At 35.9% G+C, this 13,582-nt stretch overlaps 1 protein-coding gene across 3 annotated transcripts in view; it reads left to right on the top strand.

Annotated features, from left to right (window-relative positions):
* The window catches only part of GRID2 (glutamate ionotropic receptor delta type subunit 2), a 1,588,850-nt gene that overhangs the window by 834,967 nt on the left and 740,301 nt on the right, over positions 1–13,582 (top strand). The window lies entirely within an intron of this gene.

Raw genomic sequence — 13,582 nt, 5'->3', positions numbered from 1 at the left:
ATTGAGTTGGGTTTTCTAAATATAAATTTTCTCATTTGAAAAATGGAAATAACATTACTGCCAACTTCACAAATTGCACATACAACGTCATTCACACATCAAGTCCTCAATATTTATTGTTTATCAGTGTCATTATTTTGAGTGATATATGACATAGTGACCCATACATTGAAGATAAAAAAAAAGGCAAAATAAAAATGTAAGAGATCATGTTGGAAAGATAGGAAAGGATTCAAATTCTTTACACATTATACTTAACTTACAAAAGTAGTTCTTACTCATATACTTCATAGCAATGAGGTTCTGCATTCTCATCTGTTATAATATATCTCTCAATTTAGTATATTAATTGAATATGACTTTAAGCGAGGATTGTTTAAAATGTGCCAAGAAACATTGCTTTAATTGTGCATACTGACATAATTTGAATATGTATAAATGGGGTAATTTCATAATGATGCCAATGCATTGGATGCAAGCTCCAAAAGGGCTTGCCTGTTTTATTCAGGCAAGTTACCTCGTTTGTGCAGTACTTCAAAACTATGGCAGGTGTGCAATAAGTATATGTTGAGTCAAGTACTGTGGTAGCATTAAATATATTTAGATTGTTTAAAAAGAAATTTGAGGCTGCTAACATTAATCAACCTCATGCAATCCCATGACAAAGGAATGTTCTGTTCCCCTATCTTTTGCTTGGGCAAATGGCACCATCAATTTATGTCTCAGTAAGAAATAGAGGAAACAGTTGTTCTTTTCAGCACCCTATTCCCTTGGCTGTCAATCTTTACAGACCATGGAAATGGCCACTAGCATACAGCTGCTTATCACCAGAATGGTGTGACGTTCCCGAGCACTCATCAAACTGCATGCACTTTGCTTATTCAAAGCTTCTGGATCAACTATTCACATAAAAGCCAAAATCTTCATTTCCCCTCACAAGTGAGAAACAGCCACAAGGGAAGCCAGGATAAAGAACTTGAAGATTATCTTATAAGGAACAACCTGGATATTTTGCTCAGAGAAGAGTTTTGGTAACCATATTAATAATCTTCAAATATTGGAATCCTTCCAAAAGAAATTTCACACTGCTGCAGAGGGCAGAACTAAGATTACAGGTGAAATCTCCAAGGTCGGTTAAAGATCTTTCTGAATGTGAAAATTTTCGGGGAGAGTCTAAATGCCAATATTTTCAGGTGTTATGGAATAGAAATTGAGGGAGACAGCATAAGCTTACTTTTATTAAAAGGGATGCAGTGTCTGCCTGTAGAACAGATCAATTTTAGCCTAAATATATATACATATATGTACATAGATAGATAGATCTACACACACAAACTTAGGTTACATATTTGTAGGTTGAACAGACTTCACATCATATTCAAAGACACAAAAAAGTAGGCAATAATTATGATTAATGTAATCTCCCTAAAAAAGTCACAACATGTAGGGTGGGAGTGAGGTAAAATAAAGCATGAATTTTTATATTTGCCAATCCTCCTGATTTAGATAGTGTCTTTCCTTATACCTTATACAAGCTCAGTTCTCAACCTCCTCCTCTCTCTCTCACGAGAACACCAGCTGTGGACCCAGGCTTCCTCACCCCTTTTGCATTTGGGCTCATGAGGGTGGGCTCTGGCTGGCTCTGGGAACGGGGACCTCAGAGATGCAGCAAGTTTTGTCTGGCTTTTTCTTATCTTACACCACTCTGAGGTTTGTGCTCATTTGTCCCTATTTGTGAAATCCCTGTACATAGTTCCTAAGCCTGGGCCTCTGGCTTTTTCAGATACTTCGTGTCATGTAACAGGGCTTGTGGGAACTTCCACTTCCCCTGGACATCATCTATAGAACATAGACAGAAGCATTGACTTCGGTTCATTTAGATTACTATACCAGTATCTTTCTTCATGTTTAAAAGATGTTTGTAGAGCTTTTCTTAGAACTATAAATCTTAAGCCTTGTATGCCTGGAAAGAGTGCCTCTGAGAATCTCGGAACTGTACATTCTTACACAGATAGCTCCTGTCAATCTCTGTATTAGTTTCTTAGCTGCTAACACAAATACCAAACTATGAGTTGACTTAAACAATGGGAATTTATTGGCTCACACTTTGGAACCTAGAAGCGCAAAGTCAGGCATCAGCTAGGTGATACCTTCTTTTGCTGGCTGCTGGGGATCATTAGTCCTTGGTTTTTCTGCCACGTGGAAATGTACCTGGCAGTGTCTTCTCCTTTCTTCTTCTGTGTTCTGCTGACATCCAGCTTTTGACTGCTCCCTGGGCATCCTTCTGTGTCTAATTTCCTTTGCTTACAAGGATTTCAGCCATATGAAGTACCCCCTCATTCGGTTTAGGCACACCTTAACTAACAGCATATTCTAAAGTCCTACTTACAAATGGGTTCACACCCACAGGACCCGTAGTTGGGACCTGAACCTTACTTTTTCACCTGGTGTTTGCTATGCCCCTGAACATGACTTTTAGAGGGGTCTGACTCAATCTCCAACAGCCTCCTAATCCTCTCCCACCTCTTTAGCCTTAGGAGTCTCCTACAGTGGAGAACTATAAAGACATATAACTATTATCACCCCCTACAATTGATTTAACTTTTTCATCAGCATCCAAGGCAGAAACACTGGCCACAGCCTTGTGCTGGAAACAGTGATCTAGACAGCTAGGCCTGATTCTTGATAAGGATAACAAAATCTTTACTGAAACAGTATCCCCCAATTATTCTAGTTATGGCATATATGAAGTACCATTAGAATAAAAGATTAGAACAAGTGTGATACAAACACATTTAATTTTGTAATCCAAATAATATGAAATACAGATCAGCTAAAAAATGAAAGACCATCTCATTTTTCCTAACACATGAAAATCATTTTGGTATTTAAAACCAACAGTGCCAGGGCATAGTAATATTTCTGGGGAAAGAATAATTTTCTTCTCTCAAGATGATATTTTAATCCAATAATAACATTAAATGGACCTATTTTTGTAAAAAATATATGCCTCAATGTATACAAAGGAAAAAGCTTATATCTTTGATTCTGACAGTCTTGATTTAAATTTGATAAAATGCATGTCAGATTTTAATAGATATGAATCAGACTCCATATAAATAGAATTCATATAGGATGCAAACTGTTTAATTTATTTTGAAAGTCTAGTTATTGCCATAACTAGACTATGTGGTAAAATAGACCAAATACCAAAGTGTGAAAAGAAGAATGGTTCAAGGAATAGTATATAGGACTTCAAAGGAACAATCTAATCCTCTTTGTTTCTGCTTATAGAATTAGAGTGAAAATACATCCAAAGTAACAAGATAATTAAGTCCTCCAATTAACCAACAGCCTTAAGATGCTTGCATTTTGCTTGTGGACTATCTAATTCTTGGTTTGGTTGCCAGTTTTAAAGTAAATTTTCTTTGGATTTGATATTACATGTTGTGAAGTAGAATTTTAAAATAAACAGGAGGAAAAAAGAGGGAAAAAAGCTAAAAATAAAGACTTGATTTAAAAGCCATTTGGAAATGAGATGCAAAGGTGGTTGTGTTCACCCTTGATTAAAAAAGATGATGGCAAGAAGCACACAACTGCCTTTCCAAGAAAAGTATGAGATAAAACAGGCTTCAGATATAATTTCACTAGAAATGAAAGCAGTGCAAAATATTTATAATTATCCACAGCTTCACTGAACAGGTGGAAACATATTGGTTGACATGTGAGCTCACTGTGTATTTAAATACTGCTAAACTATTTGTTGCTGTTTCAAGCCTGAGCTAGAACCAAATGGTTTCAGATATCAACTTTCCATTGTTGCCAGCCGTGATAGTAATAGATTGAAAATTCACGTTGCGTGGCGTATTCTGGAAGATAAAATGATACTTCAAAGATAACAGAAGTAAAGACCTAATTGGATGTGTGGTTTATAGTTTAGAAAATATTTTAGGTAGTTCAGAGATGGTGAAGGTGTGATTTATGACCAGGGAATAAAAAATGGTTCAAGTATAATGGGAAGTTGTACAATACTGAAAATATAGTTGCAAAAAAGGTTTTTAAATATTTTTATTAATAAAACAACATACAAAAATCCAAACTTTCTTAACATACAAACATTCCGTACATGTTATATAATCAGTGGTTCACAATATCATTACATAGTTGTGTTTTCATCACCATGATCATTTTTTTGAACATTTGCATCACTCCAGAAAAAGAAATAAAAAAGAAAAAACTCATACATACCATACCCCTCACCCCTCCCTCTCATTGACCACTAATATTTCCATCTACCCAATTTATTTCAACCTTTGTTCCCCTATTATTTGTTTATTTTTTATCCATATTTTTTACTCATCTATCCATACTCTAGTTAAAAGGAGCATCAGACACAAGGTTTTTCACAATCACAGAGTCACATTGTAAAAGCTATATCGTTATACAATCGTCTTCAAGAAACAAGGCCACTGGAACACAGTTCTACAGTTTCAGGTACTTCCCTCCAGCCACCCCAATACACCATAAACTAAAAAGGGATATCTATATAATGCATAAGAATAGCCTCCAGGATAACCTCTCAACTGTTTGAAATCTCTCAGCCACTGATACCTTATTTTGTCTCATTTCTCTCTTTCCCCTTTTGGTCAAGATTTTCTCAATCCCTTGATAGCCAGGTCCCGTCTCATCCCAGGATTTCTGTCCCACGTTGCCAGGGAGGTTTACATCCCTGGGAGTCATGTCCCACATAGAGGGGAAGGGCAGCGAGTTCATTTGCCATATAGGCTTAGACACAGAGCCCACATCTGAGTGCAAAAATCTTGGTAAAGGTAAAAGTAGCCAACTTGGTTGCCTATTTTTATCAGTGTTTATCTGGAGGCAAACCCATAATGTTATTTTGTCCTGAATCTGCCCTGTTTAATATTTGTATCAAAGACTTTGATGAAGACAAAGAAAGCATGTATAGGAAATTAGGATAAAATATACAAACATTGTTGAATATAATTTGAATAGCAATTAGTGTCCAACTTAAGCTGTTTGGAATAAAATTATCAAAAAAGACTTGCACTCCCAGTTTTGGGGTTTGTTCGTATGAAACTTAACCCCACAAAGGATAGGTCAAGCCTACTTAAAATTAGGCCTAAGAGTCACCCCCAGGAGAGCCTCTTTTGTTGCTCAGATGTGGCCTGTCTCTCCAGCCAACACAACAACCAAACTCACCACCCTTGCCCTGTCTACGTGGGACATGAATCCCAGGGGTGCGGACCTTCCTGGCAACGTGGGACAGAAATCCTAGAATGAGCTGAGACTCAGCATCAAGGGATTGAAAAAACCTTCTTGACCAAAAGGAGAAAGAGTGAAATGAGACAAAGTGTCAATGGCTGAGAGACTCCAAACAGAGTCAAGAGGTTATCCTGGAAGTTATTCTTACGCACTAAGTAGATATCACCTTGTTATTCAAGATGTAATGGAGAGGCTGGAGGGAACTGCCTGAAAATGTAGAGCTGTGTTCCAATAGCCATGTTTCTTGAAGATGATTGTATAATGATATAGCTCTCACAATGTGACTGTGTGATTGTGAAAACCTTGTGTCTGATGCTCCTTTTATCTACCTTGTCAACAGACGAGTGGAACATATGGAATAAAAATAAATAATAGAGGGAACAAATGTTAAAATAAATTTAGTTTGAAATGCTAGTGATCAATGAAAGTGGGGGGTAAGGGGTATGGTATGTATAAATTTTTTTTCTGTCTTCGTTTTATTTCTTTTCTCTGAATAGATGCAAATGCTCCAAGAAATGATTATGATGATGAATATGCAACTATGTGATGATATTGTGAATTGCTGATTATATATATAGAATGGAATGATCAAAATAGGAATGTTTGCATTTTCTTCATTTTTTGGTAGTTAAAAAAATTTTTTTTAAATAAAATAAAAGACTTGTGCTAAAATTACCAAAAATAACATACAATTTTGGCAATCTGTTTCTTACAACATCATGTACCAGGGAACTGGAATGATCTCCATTAAAAATATCTAAAAATAATAAGTACATTTTTTGAAAATATCTTCATAAATGCTTCCTTGACATGGCAAAATCACCCAGGTCAAAATCAGGTGAAATACAGAACCCAGCGTTCATTTTTAGGGCATTTGTCAAACCAGGTAAATTTGAGCATTGTTTTTTGTGGGTTTCTGGTATTCAGGGTCAGGGTAGAAGGACCCAGGTCCTGTCCTTCCGTCCTTATGGTAGAGACTGGTTAGGGGCTCAACAATTCTTTCCTCTTCTGACACCCAAGGGAAGACTATACATCCCAGTCTCTCTTGAGTAAATTAGAAACCTTCATGCTGAGTTTTGGCCAATGTAGTATGAAAGAAAGTAGCATACACCTCTTCCAGCCCAGGCATGACATCTGGTAGCCACTTCCCATGCCCTTTCTTCTCTTTTCAGCAGCTACTGTGACCATGTGCTGAACTGGACGCCTGAATCAGTGCCCAGAAAAGCGCCTCGCAGAGAGCTAGTGATGCTCTTCAATAAGTCCTTAAACACCTCTGATATTAATTTTATTTGTCATGTGAAATAATTGAGGTTTTGTCCTTTAAGACTCTGCCAGACCTGAAGTCTTATGACTACTTTTTCTCAGATATATTATAAAGTATTGGAAGATAGAAACAATAGTTTATTTCATATTTGTGGGTACCACTTACCATGACAAATACTATAAAAAAGTCATTTAGTATCTTTGAATGAATGAATGAATAAATGTCCCCAAAACTACCTTCCCTTACAAAAATTTCCTGTGGCAACCTTCTATCCTTTTATTCAGAATTCTTTTTCTTCAGTGTGGCCATCATATTAAGATGCAAGTTTGCAGGAGAGTAGTCATTGAGCAAATTCACTCTCAGGAGTAATGCTATAAACCCTACATGCTGACCAGTGTCTGGTTGCTGTGCACCAGCATTACTCATGCCAGTTTAAAATATTACCATGTCAGTTCATAAATATTTACAATTCTATTCTCACTCCCACCCCTGTTCCTTTCCAGAGAACTGAGATCTAGAGATCTTAGTTCCCTGATTCTGCAACTAAAAGAGTAATGTTTGGCACCACATGTAGCCTCCAATATCTTTTCCCTCCTTAGTAGGGGAGTTACAGGCTTTAACTGTATTTGTCTATCCTGATTTATAGGTGCTATATGTCTTATCGATGGCTAAATATTTTGAAAATCACTTCTGGGCACGTTTGGTAAATTGCTTAACAATGTTTGACATTTAAAACAATGAGTTAACCTAAATGAATTTCTGATAAGTGCAAAACAGAGGCAGTAATGTTTTATTTCAAATACCATGGCACTTCTAAGGAAAAAAACATCTTTAAAGCACCCAGCTCAATAAGTAAGGGATGTGGCTGTTTGGGTTTTCCTGAGTATCAAGTATATTGAGAGAAAATGCAGTCTTCTTTCTATTCCTGGTTCTTTTTCTGGATTATTTTTCCTCTCCTGCCATTCCACATGCTGGCATTCCCTCTGCTCCCGCATTGTGCCTTCTAATCCCATTTGATATCTCTAAATTCTCATCCGCTTTACCTATTACCTATTTTCAGGCAAGCCTTATATTTATATTTTTGTCCCAAAGCTCTCAAGAGTTCCAATCCAGTATTTTGACAACTATTGGACACCTTTGCCTGAAATTCTACAGTCTTCTAAAATTTCACTTTTCTCAATTACCTGCGTATTCTTTGCTCTCAGTGATTAGCCTAATGGGTCCACCTTTTAAGCTAAACTTGAAATCTTACATTTATGATCAATTCTTTCTCATTTTCTTTATTCAATTATTTACCAAGCTCTCTGAATTCTACTTCCTAATATCTCTTGAATTTGTTCTACCTCCTCATTGCCACACAGGATGGGCCAGTCATTATGAACTATATAAAATTCCTAAAACCTGCCCTCTTTTCTCATGTCTCTGCATCTACTATTTCTCTGTGAAGAATTCCTCTGTCAGCTCAATACCCTTTTCTGCCTAACAGATGGATCCTATTCATTCTCTTATACTCAGTTCACCACCCTTCAATGAATCTGTCCCCAAATCTGCTTTCCCCTCGAGAGAGTTACTTGATACCACATCTCTATCATTGCACTTTCAGCATTTTAATGTTATAAATGCTGAATTAAGCCAAAATATCCAAAATTTGTAACCAGTTTATCAAGAAAATTTACCATAATTATAGGGGGTCTGTTTGGAAGTATTATGTACCCCAGAAAAGCCATGTTTTAATCCTGATCCAGTCTTTGGGAGTGGCCATTTCTTTTAATACTGATTCAGTATTGTATGTTGGAAACTTTTGATTTGATGTGAAACACCCAATTGTGGGTGTGACCTTTGATTAGATGGAGAAGTGACTCTCCTATTCCAGGTGGGTCTTGACTAGTTTACTGGACTCCTTTAAAAGAGGAAACACTTTGGAGAAAGCAGAGCTGACAGAGAGAGAGCTGACATAGATACCGACACTTGAAGAAGAGGCACAGATGTTTGGAGACACTTGGAGCCCAGCAGATGTTGCCACGAGATGTTGAGCCAGCCAGAACCTGGAGACAGCCCAGGGAAGCCAAGAGATGAAAGCCAGCTCTGGAGAGGCAAAGTGAGGAGCCCCAGAAGAACAGATGCTGACAGCAGTGGACCAGCAGATGCCTGTCATGTGACTACTCAGTTGACAGAGGTGTTTCTGACCCATTAGCCTTTCTTGAGTGAAGGTAACCTCTTGTTGGTGCCTTAATTTGGACATTTTTGCTTCCTTAGAACTGTAAATTTGTTACTTATTAAATTACCTTTATGAGAGCCATTCCATTTGTGGTATATTGCAATCCAGCAACTTACAAACTAAAACAGAAAGTAAAACTGAACTATTTGCCAACAATTCATTCAGATCTTCTAATAGACCAATCTGAAAAGTAATAGCTGGGAAGATGCTGCGAGGAATGAAGATATGTGTACAAATCACGGAGAAGAGAAGACCTAGCAAATTCAAGAAACAAGTTTCATGTGGCCGTGGCATAGGACAGAAAGGGATCAAGAGATACAAGTGAAGGAAAATACAGAGGCTTCACTTGAATATCTTTGTTTGTAAAAGTAAAGATGCTGGACTTTCTGTCCAAAAGTGGTGAGGAACTGTTAACAGATTTTTTTTTTTTTTAAGCAGGGAAGCACCTGAGCCAATTTGACTCTTAGAAATATTACTCAGGCAGCAGAGTGATGAGATTAATTGGAGTGGTGCAATAAGAGGAGCAAATAGTGACCCAGATCCAGCAAATGAATGTCTACCCAAAAAGCATGGATAATAGAGAGACAAGGGAAGATTCAAAGGATTTTAGGAGGAAGGAATGACAACAGGGTGTTGGATTGGATATGGGGGGTGAAAAAGAGTGAGGAATTTAGAATAAGCCTGAAGGTTCTGGTGTGAATATTATAAAGCTATTAATTAAAATGGGGAAAAGCAGAGGCTATTTTTGACAAGGCCTGGGAGAAGTAGTGATTTTGATTTAGGTCTAATAATTTTGAGGGGCATATAGGACAGTACAAGGGCAAATGTCCAGTAGGCAGTTGAGTATATAAACAGTATTATAGGGAGTTCTAGCCTGGGTAAACAGATTTAAACTCATCAGCCTATCAGTACTTGTTAAAGAAATAACTCTAGATGAGATGATCCAGGAAACGCATATGAAATAACGCCCTCTCACCAGGTTCAATGAATAAAAGATCAAGGATAGCTTTGGATTGAGGTGAAAAATAGGGACTAAAGTGAATACAATTGAGCATAATTTAAAGCAGTCAAATGCTCAATTTTGGGGAAAGAATCACAGAGCACAAGCAAAAGAATGAGACTTTGTGCCCTGCACTCTGCTACATACTCTTTTTATTTCATTTTGCCCAGTCTTTTCTGTCAAAATGAGATTTTTATCACCAGAGGAATCCCGGGCCTTCTGTACTTGGCAGTTGTACTTTTGGTAAATGGCATAGCATACCCGCAGCAGATAGCAAGGCAAGTCTTCAAGCGTGAGACTGTCTCCCAAATTCCTTGTTTATATCCAAGACTGGCAAAATGAAAATATCTTGCTTCTTGTTCAAAAATAGGAAATACATGCTATTGAAGGTAGTTAAAAGTACTTTTTCCTTTCTTCCATGGTCTCCCCTTCTATTGTCATTTTTTTTAAATATGCTATTTAATGTTGTTCTAAAAAGAAATAAAAAGTTTAAAATATTAATTTTATTCTTTATATTGTACAATGCAAGTTTTAAATGTAAATATGAGAGAATTTATATAGCAAGTGGAATCTCCAACATTACACAGTATTTCATAACTTGTACACAAATACATATTTTGTTCTTAGTAGAACAGTGAAAATGCTGCACAAAACTAATTCAACTATTTTTTATTTAACTCTTAGACATGCACATTCTGTCAACATTCTCCGTCTTCAGTTTACTGTTAAGTAAGGATGAATGAAAGAAAAGAGAACTTTGGTTGCTTTACCTTTCCTCTTGTTCCTAGGCCATCATTTTTAGCATACATGGTTGGCTATTAGACCAAAGTAACACAAGTAAGAAAAGATACAACAGTCCCCTTAGTCATTTCTGTTTCTTAGAATATCATTGATTTATTTCTGCACTTGAAGTAAGTTCTGATTAAAATGGAAAATGTGTCCTTTCAGGACTCTTATCACCAATGCTTTTTCTGTGGTAGATGTAATGCACTTAACTTGTGCTCACTTTGAGTCTCCTAAACTCCTACATTGCACAGGTGCTTGGGAAGTCTATGCCATGGGCATCACAAATACCATATTTTAATGGGACAGTGAGAAATGTTGGATACACGTATTAGACCTATCTCTTTTGCTCATGCTTGTGCTTCATCATACCATCAGACTTCACTTACAAAACCCAAGTTCAAGGAATATATTGAACATTTTCAGATTATTATAGCAAGTATCCCTTCTGAATGTGAGACCATGTAAAACTGTTCAGGTTCCATGCCCTTAAGTTGACTCTATTTATAATCTTTTATCTCATGGTCTCTTCCTAGAATTCAGTGCCTCAAATAGGAGGGCATTAGGCTGACCAATGATTAAAATGGTGAGTATTATAAAGATACCGATCTCATTTGTTTCTTCAGTTGCAAAGTGAATGCCATTGTTGTCCATAAAGAAAACTATTTGCTAACAATTATTGCAAATTAGCCATCCTCTGTTATACACCTCTCATGCCCACCAATCTTCTTCTTAAATATGGGATCAAGAGATACCAGTTTGTTTTGTTTTTATCACCTTTGATTCACCTTTTGTGCATCATGTTCCTTCTGTATGCTTGACTTGCCACTGGAGAGAAAAATAATTTGTTATGCTGCAGCTCATTATGCATGGGCTAGGTAGAGATTGAGAATAATGTATGTTTATATAGTATAGAGAGATGAAGGAGCAAATGCTCTTTCATGAGAAGTTTTATCATTTTAGATTTATCCTTGATATGTGCCAGTTTATACATGGAAGTTTATTTAAATTGATGAAGGCTCCAACAGTATCATTATCTAAATCTACATTTGCCTCTGTCATTGTCACATAATAGTTTTTCATTTACTAGGAAGCTGAGGAAAGAGAGGGAGAAGGTTGACTCTGTTTCTTAGGGCCAGATACATATGTTGCTTCTATAAATCATTCAGAATTCCTACTCTATTATCTTACCTTGAAGAAAAGAGTATATTTCCATATCCTCAGTCATATTTGCATTGTTTTTGTAATTCTGAAATTCTACACCCTTATTAAATAAATTATTTTTAAGACACCTAACTCTATGAATATTACCATCTACCCATTTAAGCAGCTCTGAAGTTATATTTGTCTGCAAGCAGTCCTTGGCAGAATATAGAATACGTGTCATTTATTTTACAATGTATAAAAATTATTTACTCTCTGTCTTTAGTGTAGACATAAATTTCATATAAACCGAAGAAATAGTTTACACCAACAGATATGCTGTAAGTTAACATTAAGAATCGAATGTGAGCAAATTTTAAACTTAGAATAAAATAGTAGCAAATGAAATCTTGATATGGGTTTTCAAACAGTGCTTTTTCTTTTTTTTATTTTCCTTTTTTTATTCTCTAATGAGAGATAAAGGCTTATTCTTGATATTGCAGTTCTTTTTTATTTAATATTATACACCAATTCTTTTTTTGTTATTCATATAAATATAAGTTCATGTACAAGCACACACATATTTATGTATTTTAGTAGTCCTCCCAAAAAAATTTATATTAAAACACAAGTGATCACACCAAATGACAATAGCAAATTTCTTTCATACTAAGACATTTTAAGTTACGATTTTTTTGAAATTGGAACAAATATTACTAATATATATATATATATATTTAAAGCAGCTTTTTATGAAAGGCTTTTATTAAATTGACAATGTATTTTACAAGCAATGTTTTCTTTAAAATTGAGGAATTACAATATTAATGAAGACCTACAGTGAGCGTACATAGGCCAGGCATTGTGGGTATGAAGCAGTTTTCAGAGTTTATCTCATTTGATTTTCACATATGAGGTAAAAAATTATTTTTGTCACCATTTTGATAATGAGAAAATAGACTTACAGAGTGTTCAAAATAACAGGGCTATTAAGATGAGCTTAGCTTGAATCTAGACTGACTCCAGATGTTCCACAGAAAAACCATTCTTGTGTTTTGCTTTGGTACAAAGATCCATCAGCCATTATTCTCTTCGGAAGGAATTGTTCTATATAATGACTTGGCAGCAATATTTTAATGGGACCATCTGTTTGTACTTTTATTTATTTATTTTTCTCTCTAGTAGCTATGTCCCTGTCTTTGTGAAATCACTCTTTGCGGGTGTGTCTCCTTCCCTAGCAGTTTTGATTGGTATCCACCTACATATACAGTAGAAAATAATTAAGTGGCTTGAGAAAATTGATGATTGCACTTGAACTGGTCAAATTACTAAAGAATCAATAAGGTTGCCTCTGTAAGATTATTGACTGGGAGACTCATCTCAGCCAATACCTTTACTTCCAGCCAGTATTTCAAGGAGTGCTGGATCCAGGACTACTGCAGAACCTAAGTAGCACTAAAGAAAGCAACACAAGATTATTATATTATGGTTGATGGAGTGAGTCATTTTCATTGTGTTGTAAATACGGTGTTCCTTCTTCATCCTTTTTCTGTCCTTAGTGTTTGGGGAAAAGATTTCAGTATGAACAACCTGCCCTTTCTTATGTACCTGAATTTATATTATTCATCTGTGTTATTGCAGGTTGATAAAGGCAAAAGAAAGATTATTGATAAAGCAATTTTAAGGCTTGGAGAAGACTTATGATTTTAATTCTATGTTTTTTTTTTCATTTCTAAGTACATAAAACAAGATAGGTAAGAAATTTTTCACGTATGCATTTTTTGTTGTTGTTGCTGTTTTTACATTATCAATACACTACCTACCACTTAAGTACTTAGCATGGACATCTTTTATTTGTCTTTTCAATACAAATCAGTATTGATAAAATGTA

This window comes from Tamandua tetradactyla, chromosome 24, assembly GCF_023851605.1.
Source record: "Tamandua tetradactyla isolate mTamTet1 chromosome 24, mTamTet1.pri, whole genome shotgun sequence".
NCBI classification, from domain to species: Eukaryota; Metazoa; Chordata; class Mammalia; order Pilosa; family Myrmecophagidae; genus Tamandua; species Tamandua tetradactyla.
The sequence above is the reverse complement of the archived record's forward strand: the minus strand, read 5'-3'. Positions and strand labels throughout refer to the sequence as shown.